The 11,512-nt window shown below is 51.8% G+C and overlaps 1 long non-coding RNA gene across 2 annotated transcripts; it reads right to left on the reverse strand.

Annotated features, from left to right (window-relative positions):
* Positions 1-477: 477 nt before the first annotated feature.
* LOC136532768 (uncharacterized) lies at positions 478-9,924 on the reverse strand. 2 transcript variants are annotated; one of them, XR_010778304.1, is made up of 7 exons: positions 9,265-9,659; positions 9,038-9,192; positions 8,817-8,918; positions 8,083-8,223; positions 1,136-1,184; positions 983-1,048; positions 478-902 (listed from the first exon to the last, which is right to left on the reverse strand). It is a non-coding gene; the product is annotated as an uncharacterized lncRNA (long non-coding RNA). The 2 variants fall into 2 exon arrangements; XR_010778305.1 differs by lacking the exons at positions 9,038-9,192; positions 9,265-9,659 and adding an exon at positions 9,677-9,924.
* Between the last annotated feature and the right edge of the window lie 1,588 nt (positions 9,925-11,512).

Below are 11,512 nucleotides of genomic sequence, written 5' to 3' on the forward strand. Positions count from 1 at the left end.
ATAGCAACCATAGGAAATTTCTATAATCCTCTCATGTTAGTTTAACCAACTAGTATAACAAGATACTTTATTTGAGCAAAGAAAAATAGCATAGAGTAACTTAAGTGGGCCAGCAACTTGTCGATCTTATCTGCTACCCATGAACCCACCCTGGTTGTTTCCATCCACTCATTTCAGGCAAGCTAGGTTTCTCTCTGTCATGCATCGCTTCCGTGCAGGAGTCTGCCAGTGTGATCTCGAGCGGAGAGCCGCCGGTAGCGCCAGCTCCAGCGAGGATGGCCGTGGCAACGCAGCAGGAGCAGAGAGCCGCCAGTGCAGGACGCTGGCCACACAGTTTGGAGCTGCGGGAGGGCAGCAGCCCCAGCGTGCGAACTAGAGCGTCGGCAGCAGTACGAGAGCTGCTATAGTTCTCACAAGTCATTTGCGCGCGCGCTTCTACCTTGACTGTACCGGTCAAATGTAAGACGATAGGCCGATACAAACTAAATATAGGACAGGAGGCATCCGTTCTTACCATCAGTAGGTATTTATTCTCATCGTTCAGTCTATTGTCATGCTGAATGTTTAAAACAATCGCGAGATGCTGAGACGCCACATGAGACAGAGATTGTTCAAATACTACTGACGGCTTACAGCAGGTAGTCATACACTGGGGTGCTAGGTGTTCAAATTGTACATATTTTTACGTAAAACTGTCCTGGGATAGAGCACGAAGGAGGCAGTCTCTAAGGCGACACACTACAACATGCTGCATGTAGCAAAAGTCAAAGAAGCACATGACCAGGCACACATCTTAGGCAGAGTGGCATCAGCTTCTGAGGCAGTGAGGCTCCTTTGATCTTGAGGCCACTAATGAAGTTTCCAGCTTCAATCCGACCCAAAGCTGCGGGCTGGGGAGCAATCTGTTTAAATCCCCAAAATAAAGGTGCTACGTCAGTGCAAGCATGGTCTAAGAACTATGTAGTTGCAGTCGGTGCTATACCTCTAATGCTCTGCAGGTAGACTAAAAACAACTTTTTTTCCTCTGGAAACAACTCTTGGAGGATCACTGAACCACAGTGCAGAACTAAAAAAGCTAATGTTTCTGTAATCATAGTCACTTGTAAAATTTTCCTTATAGCCTGTAGATCCATACCTTCAATTCAATGAAGATGAAGAAAATCCATCTAGCTATTAGCTCCCAGCTTGCAAAATTAAAACAAAGAAAAAAGGTAACATTAGTTTTCTTTGGTGTGCCTAAACTTAATTGAAGAAGGACCAGAGGTAATTCATCTTTCAGTCTAGAATGAGAGACATTTTAGTAACATACATAAAACTGAAATAAACACCATAGGAATTCAGTAATAAAACTGAAATAAACAACTTTACGATATATAGAGCAGAGCCAGTTGTCTAATTAGGTAATTCAGTAATTTGCCATGACCTACTGCAAAGGAAGAATATTAAAGAGGTCAAACAGGATTGCTGCGATGCTGAAGTGAACGGGGAGCTGTCTAACGCCCTTGGCTAGGCAATATGACAAACACATGGTGCGTGCTAGGGGAGCTTTTAGAATAGGCGCCCTGATGGGCTAACCTTGGGCCTGGCGCCTAGCCTGTTAGGCTGGCTGCCTTAGGGGTTAAGATAGATAGATTACATTGATAAGGCAAGGATCACCGTTGATTGGGTGTTTCTATAAACCCTATTGATCCTTGCCTATATATTGTAACCTGTACTGCTGTTAATCTATCAATCAATTCCCGAGACTTATTCGCTCTCATGGTATCAGCCGCCTAGGTTTAGGTCTCCTCTTCCGCTGCCCACTCCACGTGCGCCGGCCCCTCGCCACGCTGCGCCCCTCCGCACGCCGGTACCCACTGTGCTGCGCCACCATGCCCTCCACCCCTCCAGCAACCCCCGGGGCTGGGGACGATCTGGCCGCCTCCTCTACCACCATCCAGGCAGACGCCGTCGCCCAACGCCTCGCCGCGGAGAAGGCCAACGGGGCTGCCGCCGCTGCTCAGCATCTCGAGCGCGAGCGTCAGGCTGCGCGTGATGCTGCCCTAGCACGCGCCCTACAGGCCGAGGAGGAGGCCACAGCCGCGACTAAGGATCGCGACGCCGCCGCCGAGCGCGCTAGCGAGGCACTGGCGCGCGCTGCCAAGGAGCGGGCGGCCGCTGCTGCTGCCGTTGCTCCAGAACCCTCTGGCGCCGCACTTGGAGGCACTTCAGCGCCGCCACCCGATCTTTGGGCTGCCATGCTGCATCACGAGGCCGTTGCCCTTCTGCAGCTCCATGCTCAGGCTGTTGCGGTCATCAACATCCGGAACCACGTCACCACCATCCTCGTCGTCGATTCCGGTAACTTCAACCGCTGGCGTGATCAGTTTCTTCTCATCCTCGGCAAGTTCTCCCTCCAGGATCACGTTCGAGAGGAACCTCCAGCCCCAATTCCTCCTGATTGGGCCCGGATGGACTGCGTCGTCAAGTCCTGGATCGTCGCCACGCTCACCGACGACCTTGGCGAGATCATCTCCGCCCAGGGCTCCACCGCTCGGCATGCCTGGCTCGCCGTCGAGTCGCAGTTCCTTGGCAACCGCGAGGCTCGCTCCATCCACCTCGAGACGCGGTTTCGCAACTTCGTCCAGGGCGACCTCTCCGTCATCGACTACTGTCGCAAGCTGAAAAAGATGGCCGATGATCTCACGGCCCTTGGCGAGGTCGTCACCGACCGCACGCTCGTCCTCAACATGATCTGCGGCCTCAACGAGCGCTTCCGCCACGTTGGGACGCTCCTTTGTCGCGCTCAACCGTTCCCCACCTTCCTGGAGGCTCGTGACGACCTCATCCTCGAGGAACTCACCATGGAGACCCGCAAGGACGCACCTGCCACTGCGCTTGCCGCCTCCACCACTCCCAGCCCTGCCCCTGCGTCCTCCGGCACGGGCGCTGGTGGGCACTCCAAGCCGCCTAACAACCGTCGCAACAAGCGCGGCGGTGGCGGCAAAGGCAACAGCGGCGGTGGCCCTCCAGGACAGGGGTCATGCCCCACTGGTGGCGCACAACAACAGCAGCAGCAGCCGGCCGGCGGGCGGCCATGGCCCAGCGTCTACAACCCCTGGACCGGGACCATTCAGATGTGGCCAGGGGGACCTCGTCCACCGCTGGCACCCATTCCAGTGCCTCCTCACTTGCAGGCGCAGCAGCAGGCCCAACAGCAGGCACAACACGTGCAGCAGCAAGCGCAGCAGCAGGACTTCCTCTCCCAACAGTAGCAGCACGCCCTTGCTGCCCACCAGCAGGCCGCTGCCCTCCCTGCTCCTGATGGCACTGGACAGTGGGTCGCCCCCGGGTATTACAACCTGGTGGCCGGCCTCCCTTCTTGGGACCCGACGGCCCTCGCCTCCGCCTTCAGCACAACGTCGCTGACCCCTCCTACGTCCAACGAGTGGTACTTCGACTCAGGTGCTACTTCACATATGACATCTCAGTCCTCCTATCTTTCCCATGTTCTTCTCCCGCGGTACCCTACTCCTTCATCCATTGTTGTCGGTAATGGCTCTCTTCTTCCTGTCACTGCCACTGGCTCTACAGAGTTGTCTCGTAATTTACATCTTAATAATGTCCTTGTGTCGCCACAAATTATTAAGAATCTTATCTTTGTTCGCCAATTTACTACCGACAATAATTGTTCTGTTGAGTTTGACCCCCGCTGGTTGTTCTGTGAAGGTTCTTCCATCTCGGACCGAGATCGTCAGGTGCAATAGCTCTGGGCCGCTATACCCTCTACGCCTACCCCCAGCACACTCCCTTGTCGCCCAGGCTTCCTCCCCGCTGTGGCATCGGCGTCTTGGCCACCCCGGTCATGAGGCGTTGTCGAAGCTCGCGTCTAGTGTCTCCTGTCATATTCAGGATTGCTCAGAGTTATGTCATGCTTGTCAGTTAGGGCGTCATGTTCTTTTGCCCTTTCATGAGTCCACCTCTCGTGCATCTACCAAGTTTGATCTTATACATTGTGATTTATGGACCTCTCCAGTTGTCAGCATTTCTGGTTATAAATACTACTTGGTCATACTTGATGATTGCACTCATTATTTGTGGACGTTTCCTTTGTGGCTTAAATCTGACACTTTCAGCACGCTTGCTCACTTCATCGCTCACGCCTCCACCCAGTTTGGCGCCCAAGTCAAGGCTGTTCAGTGCGACAACGGGAAAGAGTTTGACAACTCTAGCTCCCGTCAGTTTTTCCTCGCTCAGGGCATCCACCTTCGCATGTCCTGTCCCTACACATCGTCTCAAAACGGTAAAGTTGAACGCATTATTCGCTCCATCAATAATGTTGTTCGCTCACTGCTCTTTCATGCGTCCATGCCTCCGTCCTACTGGGTAGAGGCCCTCTCTACAGCCACTGTTCTGCTCAACATACTGCCTACCAAGACTCTACAGTTTTCCACGCCGCACCTTGCCCTGTTCGGCAAGCCACCAGCATATGATCATCTACGAGTCTTCGGATGCAAATGTTACCCAAACATGTCGGCTACTGCACCCCACAAACTCGCCCCTAGGTCTGTCCTATGTGTCTTCCTAGGCTATTCCGCTCATCACAAAGGGTACCGCTACCTTGACCTCTCCTCCAATAGAGTCATCGTCTCCCGGCACGTCATCTTCGATGAAACGACCTTTCCCTTTGCTGAGCGCCATGGTCCTAGTGCTCCAGCAGACCTACAGTTCCTCGATGACGATACCACTGACCCTGTGCTCCCTCCTATTGGACCGATGCACAAGTTTTTGTCTGCAGGAACACCACCCAGCACCGCTGATGTCTCCAGCGCCCCTGCCGGTACCACTGCGACTGTGCCTAGGGCACCCCTGCCTGCTGATGATGCTGATGATCCACCGGCGCCCGCACTCTACATTCCACCAGCGCTGCGGGCGTTGGGGACACCTACCGTGCCACGCGCGGACACCAGGACCACCTCTCCCGCGCCACGCGCGGCCACGGCGTTGCCCAACACGCCTGGAGAGGCCTCCCCGCTCTACATCCCGCCTGCCCTGCGTGCAGGCGCAGGACCCCCGCTCGGGTTCCCACCTCTCCGATCGGATCGGGCCTTCACGAACCACTACATGCGTCGACCCCGACCGCTGGCTACTCCTGTACCAGCCGCCCCGACACCGCCTGCTCCGGCTGCTCCTGCACCGGCCGCCCCGCTGCCCAAGGGCGCCGTTGCTGTCACTCCAGTGATGAACCAACACGCTATGGGCACGCGGTCGAAGAGCGGCTATCGGATGCCTGCCGCCTACCACGCCGCCCCCCTCTCTGCAGTGCCAAAGACCTTTCGTAGCGCTCTCGCTGACCCCAATTGGCGAGCGGCTATGGAAGAACACAGTGCTCTCTTGCAGAATCACACTTGGGACCTCGTGCCTTGACCTCCTCGGGCCAACGTCGTCACTGGCAAGTGGATTTTCAAGCACAAGTTTCAGTCCGATGGCTCCCTTGAGCGGTACAAGGCATGCTGGGTTCTTCGTGGCTTTACCCAGCAGCCTGGTGTTGACTTCGATGAGACGTTCAGTCCTGTGGTGAAGCCCGCTACTGTCCGCACGGTGCTCTCCTTGGCGCTCTCTCGCACCTGGCCCATCCACCAGCTAGATGTGAAGAATGCCTTCCTTCATGGCAATCTGTCTGAGTTGTGTATTGCCAGCAACCGTCCGGGTTCGAAGATCCAGCTCACCCGGACTTTGTCTGCCTTCTGAAGAAATCCCTATACGGCCTGAAGCAGGCTCCTCGCGCATGGTACAGCCGGATGGCCTCATTCCTGCTGTCTATTGGGTTTGTTGAAGCCAAGTCAGACACCTCACTTTTTATTTACCAGCGTGGATCAGATACAGCCTACCTGTTGCTCTATGTGGATGACATTGTCCTCACAGCTTCCTCACCCGGTCTCCTTCGGCGGATTATGTCAGCGCTTCAGCAGGAGTTCGCCATGAAAGACCTCGGTGCATTGCATCACTTCCTTGGTATGCAGGTTCAACGAAGTGGTGATGGCCTCCTCCTCTCACAGCAACAGTATATGCTGGACATTCTGGAACGTGCAGGGATGACAGAGTGCAAGCCGTGCTCCACTCCAGTTGACACCAATCCGAAGGTTGCTGCAGCTGATGGGGCCCCTGTGTCTGATGCTATAGACTTCCGCAGCCTTGCCAGAGATCTCCAGTACCTGACGTTCACCCGCCCAGACATTGCATATGCAGTTCAGCAGGTCTGCCTCCACATGCACGATCCTCGTGAGCCTCACCTTGCTGCCCTGAAGAGGATTCTTCGCTACGTTCGAGGCACTCTTCACCTTGGTCTCCTGCTGCGACCGTCTACTTCGACTGATCTTGTCGTCTACACCGACGCTAACTGGGCTGGTTGTCCGAACACTCGCAAGTCCACCTCAGGCTATGCGGTGTTCTTTGGCGACAACCTTGTTTCCTGGTCCTCGAAGCGCCAGAACACAGTGTCAAGATCCAGTGCTGAAGCCGAGTATGGCGCGGTGGCCAACGGAGTTGCAGAGGCTACTTCTAGAGCTGCATGCTCCTCTACTGGTGTATTGTGACAACATCAGTGTCGTCTACATGACCTCCAACCCGATTCAGCATCAGCGCACCAAGCACATTGAGATCGATCTTCACTTCGTCCGGGAGCGAGTTGCCATTGGTGATCTTCGTGTTCTGCATGTTCCCACCTCTTCGCAATATGCAGATATCTTCACCAAAGGGCTGCCTACTTCAGTTTTCACGGAGTTTAGGTCCAGTCTAAACGTGCAGAGTGGCTGACGATTCGACTGCGGGGGCGTGTTAGAATAGGCACCCTAATGGGCTGACCTTGGGCCTGGCGCCTAGCCTGTTGGGCTGGCTGCCTTAGGGGTTAAGATAGATATATTACATTGATAAGGCAAGGATCACCGTTGATTGGGTGTTTCCATAAACCCTATTGATCCTTGCCTATATATTGTACCCTGTACTGCTGTTAATCTATCAATCAATTCCCGAGACCTATTCGCTCTCAGGAGCAGGCCCTTTCACGCAGCACACACATCAATTATAGTGTTATACAATATAGACTAACTTTGTAACTTTACTGGCAGGTAGGAAATATTTCTTAAATAAACTTGATATATGCTTCTATAAAAGAATTAGACTTTGGAATTCCTTTGTTTACACACGAAGAATAGTAAAGCTAATCCTTGTCCATTGTTGACAAGACAACAATATAAACTAATGTTTTTTATTTGGCACAAAGCCAGCAACTATAATAAGAACTGCACTGTTTGATATAACTGTAAGTATTAACCTGACAATATATCATAAAAAAATTTCCTACCTATCCTTATTAATCCTTGCTGCAACCAACCAATGAAATGATACAAATATAAAATGTTGAAGCCTATTCAGGCAACAAGCAAGATAAAAAAATTGGAAACAACAGCAGTAACCAACCGTCAGACCTATAATGTAAATTTATAACTAAGCTGACCCTGATGTACATCTGACCCCACATTATAGAACAAAAAAATCTCGAATTTGAAGTATAGGAAATCTAATGCTGAATTGATTCTTGATTGGTACCTGCACATCTGCTATGAAAACATGACATGGCACTGCTAATAATTTGACAGATGAGAGCACCAGAGAAGTTAACAAAATAAGGAGCTGATAAAGTCATACAAATATGGGAACCTTCAATCTAGCAATGCAGTAACAAAAAGAACATGCTCAAATATGTTCTCAAACTTCATTCTAGCAATGCAGTAACAAAAAGAACATGCTTAAGGCATCAATAAACCATGAACATACCATACTTATAGTAATCTGACATTAGTAAGTGCCTATGTAGAGTAATCTGACATTAGTAAGTGCCTTTGTAGAAATAGAAATCATGCAGGGTACCAGACCTATGATTTGTGGTGCACTGCTTTTACATAATAGACTGAGATCCTTAAAAATAAAAGTTTTAGTTTTCTACATAAGACAAACATAGCGGTACATGATATTAGCATTATCTTCCCAAGTTTTTGGAACAAGCCTGTGAGAAAAGGTACATGTCCATCAGTGAGAGCTTACCTGTTTTTTGGCATGCTACAGTAAAAACAGTGTTGCACAGTGCCTTAGGAGTAGGAGCCGGAGCACCAAGAGCCGCACCAAACGCAGCCTAAGTCCTTTTTAGAAGAGAGAATTTGCTCTTCCTTAATATCACTAAGCAATCTGTAAAAACACAAGATATGTGTTCAGACTACATGATAGTGAGAATTTACTAAAAATGTGGTATTAACATCCTACACCACACTCCTAGCAAGTCTAAATATTTAATTAAGCTTTGGGATCACTATCTAATCTAAATAGAGCGAAAGATAAGTGGCCTGCATGTTTATGGGAGCTGACAACCAAGCAGCAAACACCAAAGCTAACAATGTGCAACCTTAAATTGGTGAGGTCATCATTTTTTTAGGAAAAATATAATGTTACCATTAGGGAAGGAGGCCAAAACACAGTTGAATCAATCTCCACAAAGCCACAGGGTAAAACATACCGCAATTCCATGAATCAAACTCAAAGATATAGGAATAGCTGAAATTTGCAGCTATTTTGCCATCATATGACTTCAAATCTGATTCCTATAAGCTTTAATCTTTGGTTCCTATAGTTGCAATAAGCATATTAAAGCTTATTGGGAATTCTTACTGCTACGTCACTAGACTAAAGCTGCAAACACCCTTCCTTCAACAGCTTTCTGGCAGATAAATATAGTAACTATAAAGTAGTAAGAATCGGGGAATTCCACCTGCTAAACTATATACCTTGTTCCAGCTACCTGCTCCACATACTTCCAACTCTGTCAGTCCAGTCCTGCCACCCCCTCACACATTACAAACGAGCTCACCACCAAAGCATGTTGATGACTGTGCTGACCAACAAACAAAGCATCCACACACTTGCAGTTAGTCAATGTATAAGAATCGACCATTTGTTTGGTCCTCATTGACATGGAAATGGAAGAGAGCAGTAGGAACCAATAAACCTTAGAGGAAACAAGAAGAATGGAGGAGTTGGGAAGAGGAGGCCTAGCAGGATAAGGCGAGGACACGGTGGACACGATGGGAACGGCTTCTATTTGAGGGACATGGAAGGGAATCTAAAAGGACCGCAACTTGAAGATGAAGAGGAGACGCCACACTGGAAGTAAATCACAAGAACAGACCCTGTTATATCCAAACACCATGAACTAACGCACAGCACACACCTCACCTTTCGGTGGCCACGCTACAGCCAAAAGCTGCGCCAAGAACACATCTCGGGGAGGCACGGAGTGGCACATGGGGGAAGCAACAGGTACAGATGCCGTGGGGAGGAGAGTAGGAGAAGAACAAAGCCGATGCATGCACCAGTCATCCGGAGTGACCACAGAGTCAGCACGAGGAGCAGATGCGCAGGAGGTAGTGGCCAGCGCCGTCACTGGTCCCCAGTCCTCCACCATGCCACCACCGTCCTCAGCCTCCGCCGGCTTCCTGCCTGGTGCTCTGCGCAGATCCAATGGGAGGAGGGAAGGATCTAGCTATGGAGGCACCGGATCCGCCAGATCCGCCGGTATGGGCCTCCGCCAGCAAGGAAGACTGAGTAGGCAAGCCTAGGGGGAGCAAGAGAGAGAGAGAGAGCGCACCTTAACCTGCGCAGCGACTGGGCCTCCCGTGGCCAGCCGGGGCGGTGGCGGCGGCGGCCGGGCTGCTCGCTCGCGCCCGCGCCCAGCGCCGCGCTCGCACCCATCGCCGGGGCCCACCCGCGCGGGGGCGCTGCCGTGCCGGGGGCTGCCCTCGCCCGGGTCGCCGGCACCCGCGGCGCAGCACCGTGGGCGCCCACACCCCGCGCCCGCGCCAGTGCGCGGCTGTACCGCCGCATCGGAAGAGAGAGGAGAGCTGGAGTGGGGAGAGCCGAGTGGGAACGGGGAAGAGAGGGCGAGGAGATATTTTTCACCGAACCAACGACAGGTCGACAACCAGGCCCGTTAGTTCCAAAAAGTTTTCCAAAAAAGTGTTACAGTAGTCATTATATCGAATCTTACGATACGTTTATGGAGCATTAAATGTAGACGAAAAAGAAACTAATTACACAGTTTGGTTGGAAATCGCGAGACGAACGTTTTGAGCCTAATTAGTCCATGATTGAACACTAATTGCCAAATAAAAACGAAAGTGCTACAGTAGCTAAATTCCCAAATTTCACCCTACGAAACACAACCTAATTTACTCTATATTTCAGTTGAACCACAGATGTATATCATATTTGTATGGGTGTCACGTAAGAATTCTATCCTAACTAGGAATTCCACAAATGGATGATAAAGACAAGGATTCAAAATTATTACTTCCCATATATGAAAACCACAAAAGGATAGCCTTTAATCACCAAGATTTATATATAGCAGTCACACTTTAACATGTACTAGGGGCCAAGCCACTCTACGGATTGGTACTATATAAGCTCTTTAAATATACTAAATTATGGAATTGACTAATGAGCAATCCATTCTTTAAATAAGCTTCTTTGCAACGGATGAAGCTTCTGCTGCCTGTGCCCATGCTTCTTTGCACACAGCCGCACCAAGGCATGATGGAGACGCGAAGGCCACCGGGCGCAGTTGCGGGCTTGCGGCTACATGCCTGCCGGCTGCTGGCCTGCTGCGCAGGCTGAGGGGGTGCGGGCTGTTGGGGCTGGGCGCTGCTGCCGCGCAGGATCGCCCGGCCAGGAGCGGAGGCCGGAAAGCCAGAACCGGGAGCGCTGCCGCCGTCGTCTCTCCTCTTGATGGGCCAGTGGCTATCGTGTGCCTGCGACTGTTGCCTCTCGTCTCGATGGGCTAGTGCAGATGGCCCAGTCCAAAAAGGCCCACGACTTTACCAAAGGCAGCAGCAGCCCGCAGAAACTCCACTCGACAGTCGTCTTCAACCTTGGATTCACAACAGCCTCGCAGTCGCCCGGGGGTTGGTTGCCGGTCGCGCTTGCCAATTCCGTCTCCGGGGGTTGGGGTCCCGCCCGAGGTGAGGCAGGGCGGCCGCCCCGCCTCGCCCTATGGGTGGGTCTGCCCATGGGCGGCGGCAGGGGTATACCCCTGTATGCCTTGGCATACCCATGATTTGGGAGAAAAAAATTAGTATGTATAATATACACTAATACACAGGTTTATACGTATCTTGGAAGAGTCACTCGAAGGCCCAATACAGCAAAAGTTTCTGGCAGCCCATGAACGAAGCCCTAGAATACATCTCCGTGACTCCGTCGCTCGGTCGCCCCTGCCCGGCGCCCCTTTCCCTACTCGCGTGCGGCTTCATGGCGCGTTGCTGCCTGCCGTGTGCCTGACTGGTTGACGATTCATCTGCCACCGCGCCCCACAAGCCAAAGCATTACACTCAATGATTCATCTGCCGCAATATCGCAAGAACTGAGCGTCGACCCCGTCTGCCGAGTGTCCTCTTCCTGCCTAGTGCCTTCTGATCTTAGCCTG

Source organism: Miscanthus floridulus, unplaced genomic scaffold, assembly GCF_019320115.1.
Source record: "Miscanthus floridulus cultivar M001 unplaced genomic scaffold, ASM1932011v1 fs_702_2, whole genome shotgun sequence".
Lineage (NCBI taxonomy): Eukaryota > Viridiplantae > Streptophyta > Magnoliopsida > Poales > Poaceae > Miscanthus > Miscanthus floridulus.